Source organism: Camelus bactrianus, unplaced genomic scaffold, assembly GCF_048773025.1.
Source record: "Camelus bactrianus isolate YW-2024 breed Bactrian camel unplaced genomic scaffold, ASM4877302v1 HiC_scaffold_27, whole genome shotgun sequence".
In the NCBI taxonomy this organism is placed as follows: Eukaryota; Metazoa; Chordata; class Mammalia; order Artiodactyla; family Camelidae; genus Camelus; species Camelus bactrianus.
The window spans coordinates 168,799-178,810 of NW_027413941.1; the positions used below are offsets into that span (position 1 = coordinate 168,799).

The window sequence follows — 10,012 nt, forward strand, 5'->3', positions numbered from 1 at the left end:
TGGTGGCTGGGGGATGAGCCTGTGTGTGTGTCCCTGTGCATGTGTGTATGTTCCTGTATGTGTGTACATGTCCCTGTGTGTACATGTGTACCCTCCATGTGCCTGCATGGGGGTGGGGAGTGGGGCTGGAGCCTGTGTGTGTGACTGACATCTCAGGCATGTGGGCCTGGAGGGGTGTGCGAGGCTGTGATGCTGGGCTGAGAGGCTGTGACCTGACCAAGGCCACACAGCCCATCTTGGGGCCCAGGGCCCCACCCTTGCTTCCAGGCCTGTCACCAATCAGCTGGGGTGTCCCCTGCCGTGACACAGGGCTTGGAGTCCTGACCCTAAGGGCCCCACAACTTCCCTCAGGAGGAGGGGTCTCTGGGGCAGGAGGAGGTGGATGGGCTTGGCATGGGGAGGGGGGAGCAGGGAATCCAAGGGGGTGAGCATGGCTCTGGAGTTTGGGGGTGACCATCAGCAGTGAGGTGAGGGGAGTAAGAAGGGCCTCCTCACCAGGACTGAGTTTGTCACCCTGGCCAAGGGAGCCGCTCTTCTGCACAAGGGCCAATTTTGAAAAATGTGGAAAACCAAGTTTCAGGCTCCATGGTAGATAAGTCCCATTCCAGACGGAAATAGCAGGATGTGACCCCGTAAAAAGTGGTGAGCGCACGTGAGCCACCGCCTCGCCCAGAAAGGAATTCCCCCGAGAGCCAGAGCTCACCCCACACCCACCCAGGGGACTGGGAGGCCTGGAGTGATGGCCCTGCTGGGGTCCCACTACCCAGGAAGATGGGGAGAAGGGCCGCTGGTCATACAGTCGAGGCCCAAGGAGGGGAAGAGACCTGCCCAGGTCACCCAGCACTGGAGGGCAGTCGGGTGGAACCCAGGACTTCGGGCTTGTCATAGGCCCCCTTCTTAGGAAAGGGGCACAGGCCTGCCTGGGAAAGAAGCATCGGGTAAGTGAATAACCCTGCAGACAGGGCCAAGTTGGCTGGCTGGCCGAGCCTCAGTTTCCCCTCTGTGGAACAGGGGACGGGAAGGCGCCTGCTCACAGGGTCTCTGTGAAGCCAGAGATGGTGCTGCTGTGGTGCTGGGGAGAGCCCTCCTGGTCCTCCTTACCTTGGAAGTGGCCAGAGGGCCCTTCCTGAGGGCCGATGGTGCCTGTCTAGCTGGGTGGGCTGCTGGTCCCTGCGGCCCTGACAGTGGCAGCTACACGGCTTGGTGAAGGATGGGCCAACTCCCCTTCCCAGGCACCCTGGCCCATCATCCCCCACCACGCACCCTGGGCTGGCTCCCTCTTTCCTTCCTGCCTCCTCTTGTCTCTGCTTCCCCCCACCTGGTGTCCCTCTCTTGTCACCTCCTGTCCCTCTCTAGGACTTGACCCCCACCTTTCTCTCTCTCACTCACACACTGTCTCTCCCTGCGTGTGTCTTTCTCTGCCTCTCCCCCAGGCCCTCAGGCCCTGAGCTCAGGTCTAGCCCTGTCCAGGGCCACAGAGCCACAGGGCCACATCACTCCCCCCACTCCCACCCTCACAGCGATGTTCCAGCCCCAGCTCTGCTCACAGTGGAGGAGCCCGGTTACAGAGCTGCTCCTGCTGGCATTTGCTGCTGCATCGCTGATCCCCCCCACTTCCTGGGCAGCGCAGCAGTCTCACCTTGACCTGTTTGTGGCCCAGCCTTGACCCCAGAGCTGCTGCAGGGCTGGCTGCCTCCCCCACCTGGAAGGAGGGAGGGCCCCGTGGGCTCCAGGGACAGCTGGTGCAGAGTGGAGTGGACTCTTTTTATGCCCAACACCTTCTCCCTGGCAGTGGTGGCACCCCAACCACTGACCCTGCCCGGCCCACCTCAGAGTCAGGAGGCTGTGGGAGGATGAAGAGCTCTCATGGGGCCCACTGAGAGCACTGCCGCCCTCAGCCCCCCTCAGGGTCTGCCTGGAGCCGGGGCTGCCGGGCAGCTGACGCGGGGCGGGGGCACAGGCCTGGTCAGTGCAGGGCCTCTCGCTGGACGCCCATGGCCTCCCTGCACCTCATCCGTTCCTCACCATGAGACACGGCCACTTCATTCTGGTCATCTAGCTAATGATCGGACACCCCTGTGACTGACAGGCCCCACATGCCCAGTGAGTGTTTACCGACTGAAGCAGCACAGCCATCACTAGATCTAGACACAGGCTGTACCCACCACCCAGGAGGAGCCCCGGGGCCCCTGTGGTCACTGCTGCCCTGAAGGGGTAACCTTGCATCTGCCCTGTCATCTTAGTTCCTGCTGGTTTGTGAGTTGTGTGCCCGTGAATCACTGCGTGCCCTCAAGAGGGTGTGACCACTAGTCCTCCAGGAAGCAGACACTGACACAGAGAGAACTGTGACAATTTCATTAGGGGTGACAATAGGAGAGAATAGCAGAGTGGGCAGGTTGGAGCAGGGAAACATTCGGGCTGTAATGCACCTCTGACATCTTCTCTAAACACATCATTGCCACAGCTGAGGGGCCCCTTCATGTGGCAAATGGACTGTGCTGTAAGGCAAAAAGAGTTATTTATTTTAATAGGATCTTATTTTTTCCTGATTTTGTCTTCTCTAATGTATGTATGGCCTCTGACGGTCACTGTAGTCTGTGTGTGCATCTCCCTGTCTATACAGAATGAAAATAATTATTTTCACATCTCAGACACAGATCTCAAAATGTGCACATTCTCATTATTTTATTTCCTTCTTTAACTAGTAAGACCTAATATTTAATAGAAGAAAGGGACCTTTTGCCTTATGCTTAAAGCAGAGAATGGTAAGCTCTGGGCCTGAGCTCTTATATCTTCAGTTTAATTTAATGTACTTCCTAAGGTCTCTTTTGATGATTCTGTGTGCAGACACTTTCTTTTAAACTATGAGAATGCTGAGTGAGAAATATGTCCCAGTCATTTTGCAAAACAATGTGTGTGCTTGACCCAACCTTCCTCAAAATGACGTCAGGGACCAGCGTTACCCCCGGCTCACAGAGAACAACGCTGAGGCCCTGTGGGGGCCCCACTGAGTCTTGGTGTTAGGGGATGAACTGCAAGAACTCAAAGAATCAGAAATTGGATCTTGTGACATAAATGTGGAAATGCCAAGCTGACAGTGGGCATGGTGACAGGAGGGAGCAGGGGTGTAGGGACAGGGGTCCTACAGGGTGTCTCCTGATCACCCCTGACTTCCCCCAAAGAACCTGCCTCATGCTGAAGGGCAAGGCACCTGCTCAGCTGATCTAAATCCTGCCTGCACTTTTCAAATCACTGGGGCAAAAGAAAACTTCAGCCACACAAATTACCCTGAAAAAAACAAGCTAAATTTCAGTTTCTCTGATATCCAGAGATTTCATCCAGACCCAGAACTTTCAGAAACCCTAGAGAACAATCATCTTTATATGAGGTTGTGAACTGAGGGCTTTCTGGAGGCACTGGGTTCTGAAGGGGATACGTGCATGGCTGCACTGAGTCCCCTGCACACACACGTGGCTCTGAGTGGACCTCACGCCGCATTCACACGGCCCGCCTGAGCTGCCCGCCCTGCCAGGAGTGACCTTCCAGCTCCATCTGAGTGAACCCAACAAACGCCCACTGGGCAGCCCTTCAATTTCTTTCTTCCCCTCCACACCCTCTTATTCACTCCTGTGTGGCTCACGTGTCCCTCTTCTGCACTCTGAGGCCCTGCACGGGCACATCTGCTATGGTGACAAGCTGTCTGCTGTGAATGTCTCTCTCCTTCGCTCGCTCCCTTACCCCTCGAGGCAACCCCATGAGCCCCTGAAGTTAGGGGTGTGCTTCACCCCTCACAGAGCACATCACATGGTCCATGCAAGAGGCACATCTGCCAAACTGGGACTTCAAATTCATTTGATATTCTGTCAAAAGTCTCTTCTGTTCTATACAAGAGACATCTGCTTCCCAGGTCAGGATGGGGAAATGACACAGTCCATCAGATGTGTGTGCTGGGAAGCTAGACAGACGTCACAATGTCCCAAGTCAGATTTCCTCAGGCATCGCAAGGCCCTGGAGTGCCATCTCCCCTTCTGCAAAGACTCGACAAGGGAGCAGAAGCACATGCTCTCATCTTACCGAGTGCTGTAACTGGTGGTGGTGGTGGTGGTGGTGGGTGAGACTGCATAGGCCACAACAGAGGTGGGGGTGGCAGTGATGAATAGCCTCTGAGAAGTGACGCTGGGTGTCCCATCGGGTGAGGCACACCAAGTGGTCCTGCACAAGTACCGGGACATCGGGAATCCACAGTGACCTGCAGAACAGAAGAGAGAGCTGTGTTGGATGACAGACAAAAGGAACAACACCTACAGAACCTGAAACCCAATGCAGCAGCTGTCAGCACCGGGCACCCTCCCCTCCACCGGGTGCCCAGACAGCAGCACAGGGCCACACACTCGACCTTGGGGATAAAACACTGTTGCCACATGACACCGCCGGTGTCTGTAAGTGGAGGAAGGTGAGAGTCCTGCCTGAGATGATGTACAGAGGTTCCAGCAAATTGATAAAGTAGGACCTCCCAAACAGGAAGCCTCTCTGTGCAGGACAACCCACCCTGACACCTTCCCCAGCTCCACAGAAGCATGGTCTGCATGAACCAGAAACACAGAGAAAGAAAGGAAGTGAAGGCCTGGTTTTCCACATAGAATCAGAGCCGCACCTGGGTACTTGCTCTATCTGCAGGACCCTGCCAGACCCTCTCTACTCCCTGATCACAAAGGGCCCTCCTCTGCCAGCAGGAGCTTCCCCTGGGTGCAATGAGCTCTGAGGAGCTGGGCATCCCGCAGTCCTGTGGGGGAGCTGGCAAAGTGCTTCTGAGGGGACAAGGCTGTCCTCTGAAGGGAGTCAGTCTCCGCTACAATCATCCTTATTCGCAGGGATGTCTGGATTTTAAGTTCGCTAGGAAAAGCACACTACGTTTGTCATATGGGAAAGGGAAGGGGGAAGTCTCAATCCTGCAAATAACACCAACGGGATTTTAGCTCATGCGGAAAATCCCACGGTGTGTGATGAGACAGAGAAGAAGCTGTGACAGCTTCCAGGGCAGAACCGACCCACCGCGGGATGGAGAACATGATGCCAGGACTGTGGTGCAAATAGGTCCTGCAGGGAAGTAGGCATTTTCATGGCGGGCACTTGCCCTTCTAGCCTCAATTCCCTACTACAAATGCACCATCTCTGAGAGTCAGGCTTTTCTGCCCAAGAGTACAACTGGAGGCAGAGGGGAAGGCACCTTTACCACCCCAGAAGAGACAGTGATGGCCTGTGATATTACCACACCCAGGAAGAATCAAAGTTGCACAAACACTACGGTGTAAGGCTGGAGGGGTGGCTTAGATCAGTTTTCAGTTGCAAGGAATAGAATGGGCATTATACAAAGGAGAATCCCACAGATTGAGCCAGGAAACCATTCAAAGAATGACAACAGGAACCGGTCTCAGTGAAACAGGAGCAATTCCAAGAGAAGAAGGAAAAAAGGAGTTAACCAAGCCAGGAGAAGTCAGTATGGAGCAAGGGCTCACCATTCTTATGCTATTTTAAGAAAAACACAGTCAAAACCTGAGGTCTTCAGCCCTCATGCACTCCCTCGCTGATGGCTTCTGCAAGTAACACTCAAGGTGATAGGGGGAGAGGAAAAGCCAATGGAAACTGGGCAAGAGTTTGAATTTGAAAACAAAAAGAAATGACAGACTCATAACAGAACAAACAGTCTGAAGACGAGGCCACAAGAGGCTGCTGGAAAAACAAAAAGAATAAATATCCCAGAAATACATTCACCGAAAAAGACCTCCCAATTTATCTAGGACTCCGTGGTCGCCTCAGGATGGTGGGAGTTACCGTTGAACACAGGAGACACACGAGGTTCTGAATCGGAAAAAAAACACAGAAAGGATGGAGGATTAGGCTAATCAGAGCAGACAATATTAAAGGAAAACAAAAATTTGAGCCTTCTTTCCCATATGACAATCGCTCTCATATCACACCGAGTGGGAGACAGGTCTCAGGACCCTTGACTGAAGAGACCACAGGCCCATGGTTCGGGTGTGTCTTCCATAACCGATCATCGGCTGTGGAAGCCAGGGCTCCACTCGCTGCAGGCAGTGACAGGGGCGGGCTTGTCCTCCAGGGAGCCTGGAACATGATGTCTGTTGAAGGCCCGTGTTCAGAACCGACACGTCTGCCCTCTGTCAGAGGACCCTCTTTCCCTCTACAACAGACACCTCCCTCCCCAGGGCAGGACGTGGAAGACGCGGTCCATCAAGTGCGTCTGCTAAGGGACCAGAGGTACACGGCCGTGAGCCCAATCACGGCCGCCCGTGCACGGGGAAGCCCCGGAGAGCGATCTGCCCTTCTTCTGCAGTGACTCCAGGAAGAAACAGAGGACTATGCTTTCCTCTTACCGAGCGGAGCAGCTGGCGGTGTGGGGCGAGGTTGCACAGGGCAACAAGGGGGACCAGGTGCAGGTGCCCAGCTGGGCGACGACGGCCCGAACAAGGGGCAGGCCACGCAGGCTGGTCCTCGGAAAGGTTGGGGCCCTCCGGCCCACGGGGTGACAAGCAGGACAGAAGGGAGGGCTGGGTTGGATGACAGACAAAAGCGCCAACACCGACAAGAGACGAAACCCAACGCAGCAGCCGTCGGCACCGGGCACCCTCCCCTCCACCGGGTGCCCAGAGAGCAGCACGGTGCCACACGCTCCGCCCAGCCCTCTGGGGCCTGCCTGCAGCCTGGGCCGCACAGGGGGACACGGGGATACGACCCTGAAGCCGCACGTCACCGCCACCGCTGTCTCCAAGTGGAGGAAGCCAAAGGGCCTCCTGCCCGAGAGGCTGCACACAGAGCATCCAGCACACGGGCAAACTAGCGCCTTCCCAACAGCCAGCCGCTCTGGGCGGGACGGCCCCCCACGCCACCTTCCCCAGCTCCATGCAAGCTTGCCCGGCGCGGACCAGGAACACAGACACGGGACCGACGTGAAGAGCTCATTCTCCACACGAGCAAGCAGAGCCGCACCAGGGTCACCACTCTGCCTGCAGAGCTCTGCCTGCAGGGCTCTGCCTGCAGGGCTCTGCCTGCAGGACCCTGCCAGGCCCTCTCTGCCCCCTCCTCACAAAGGGACCTCCTCCTCCACGCAGGGGCTGCCCTGGGTGCAAAGAGCCCTGGGGAGCTGGGCATCCCGGAGTCCTGCGGCGGAGCTGGCCAAGGGCTCCCGAGGGGACAAGGCTGTCCTCAGAAGGGACGCAGGCTCCGCTACAATCATCCCTATTCTCAGGGACGTCTGGATTTTACGTTCGCTACGGAACACACCCTACATGCGTGCTACGGGAGAGTGACGTGGGGAGTCTCAACCCCACACCTGACACCAAAGGGACTGTACCAGCTCGTGCGCAAAATTCCACGGTGTGCCATGAGACCGACGAGCAGCTCTGACAGCTTCCAGGGCAGGCCCGACCCGGCGCACGGTGGGGGACAAACACAACGTACGCACTCTGCTGCGCATCGGAATTCCCCCGCAGGGAAGGAGGCATTTTCACGGCGGGCTCTTTCCCTTCCAGCCTCTATTCCCTTCTACAGACGCACCATCTCCGAGAGCCAGGCTTTTCTGCCCAGAGTACAACTGGAGGCAGCGGCCAAGACACACTTACCTCCCGAGAAAAGACAGTGTCGGGCTGTGATGTTTACCAAACCCAGGAAGACTCCAAGTTGCACAAAGCACACTGTACAAAGCTGGAGGGAAGGCTTTGCCCCTTTTCCAGTTACCAGGATCTGAATGGACATTCTAAACAGGAGAATCACCTGGCCTGAGCCGGGAAACCCGTCAAAGGAACGACGACACAGAAATCCGTCTCAGTGACCCAGGAGCAACCCTAGGTGCAGGAGGTCAGGAAGGAGTCAGCCGAGCCAGGAGAAGTCAGTGTGGAGCGAGGGCTCACTCTCCTGACGCTGCTTCGAGAAATCCACAGTCAAAGTCTGCGGGCCCCGGCTCCTAAGCACTCCTTCATGGCTCCTGCAGGCACCAGCCAAGGCGACGGGCTCGCGGGAGAAGCAGCCCACTGGTTCCTGGGCAAGAGTTTTGAGTCTGAAAAAGGCAGCGACACGCCACGCCAGACCCGTCACAGGACACACAGTCTGCAGACGAGGCCAGGAACGGCTGCCGGGAGAATGGGAAAATCACCTTTCACAGGAAGAGGCCCAACAGAACATGACAACCCCACTTCCCTGGGCCTCCGGGGCTGCCGCAGGTGGGCGGGCGCTGCCGGGCCACACCGGAGCCACGCCAGGTCCCGCGTCGGCTAAAAACCACAGAAAAGGATGCAGGATTAGGGTTTCCTGCGAAGACACTGCTGAAGCGAAACAAAACCTTTGCCCCTTCCTTCCTTCCTTCCTTCCCCGTATCACAATTGTTTCTTGGAGGAACTGGATACTGACCCCAGGAACCCCTGCATGCTAAGCCCGCATTCTCTCTGCTGCTGAGCTACATATACCCTTCCCCCCAGAGCACACTAGTTTCTAGGCACAGAGAACAAGAAATGCCAGCCACGTTCACTAACTTACCCAGTGTATAATAAGCTCCGTGTGCTCCAACAACAGAGGTCAGTGTTTTATGATCCGTCAGCTCCTGCGGAGCCACTTCTACAGTCCCAGTAGCGTACTCCAGTTTTGTAATTTCGGGTTTAGTCGCCCCTTCCTAGGAACACAAAACAAGATAAATCAGGAACCGAACTTCAGATCATGTGCCTACGCTTAGTCTGTCAGGTAGACAACAGTTATTTACCGAAGCTATCAGAACATAAGCCCTATCCTGGGAGAAGCTGGCGGTACAAATAAAAGGCAGATTCTCCTCTCTGTTCTGCCAGAGGCACAGGATCCATGAAAACGAATCAGCACAGAAAAGTTTCAACAGTTCTACAAATATGGTGAACGGGTACAGTAACGCCACAAAGGACAGAAGAGTCCGCTGCACGTGGATATCTCAGGGAATGCTGGGAAGACCGCACTGTTTCGTAAAAGAAAGATCCAGTGCAGAGGGGGGATGTGGAGGGGCTTTGGGGAAGGGCAGCCTGAGTAAAAAAGCAGGTGGGAAACAGCGTAAGGCTTTAAGGAAACTAGACAACCGTTACTGGCGGTGGAATTTGAAGACAAAACATGGTGCCTTGAAAATGAAACATCAATTAATTAATTTCAAGTGAGGACGGCTAAAACAAGAACCAACACCAAGATGCACCTAACTTTCCCAGGAATGAATTTCTTTTTAATATCCTCTAATGAACTGTAAGGGAAAGACCCTGAAAACAAGAATGCCCATTCAGACACTGGCTTCACTAGGTGAGTCTGGAAAATGAACACAAGTGCATTATCCAGTTCTACGGCATTAAGCACAGAATCACATCCTAAACTGTAAGTTAAAAGCATAAGTCAAAAATTCTCATCAGCAGATGCAAACTTGAAGATGCACACTCACACCAAACCACGGTTTATGTCTCAGAATCCCCTGGTACATATATAGTCACACAAGGACTTTAACAACAAGAGTCTGTACCTCATCCCAGGAAGATTCTCTTCCTCTCTCTTCTGTAAAGTGTCGCACTGACACACCATCTGTAAAATGTAGTTACAGGTACATTAATGAGAATATTCACTAATGTATATTAAAATCACCATGTGCGTCTATCTGCGTTCATGGATGTGTCAAAACAAAAGTGGCAGAAAAGACTTTCAAAGAGTTAGAGCATTTTCTGAAAAAAATGTTTAAGTCACGGTTGGGATATATTTCAAACCACGTAGTAAGAAGAAAACACGTAATAAGAATGGATATGGAAGTTGGGTTTGCGCACTATATATTTCTAACATTTGAAGTTTGCTCTTGTTTTTGTTTTTTCTTTTCTTCTGTTTTTAAATGGAGGTACCGGGAATGAGCACACGGAATTCGGCATGCTAAGCAAGCATTCTACTTACCACTAACCTATGTAATTCCCCGAGTCAACTAGCTTCTCGGCATAGATAAAATAGAATACAA

General features: G+C 54.2%; 1 long non-coding RNA gene across 1 annotated transcript; it reads right to left on the reverse strand.

The window, feature by feature from the left end:
- Positions 1-415: 415 nt before the first annotated feature.
- Positions 416-5,877, reverse strand: LOC141576724 (uncharacterized). The gene is made up of 3 exons (XR_012505130.1): positions 5,773-5,877; positions 4,075-4,249; positions 416-2,498 (listed from the first exon to the last, which is right to left on the reverse strand). It is a non-coding gene; the product is annotated as an uncharacterized LOC141576724 (long non-coding RNA).
- Between the last annotated feature and the right edge of the window lie 4,135 nt (positions 5,878-10,012).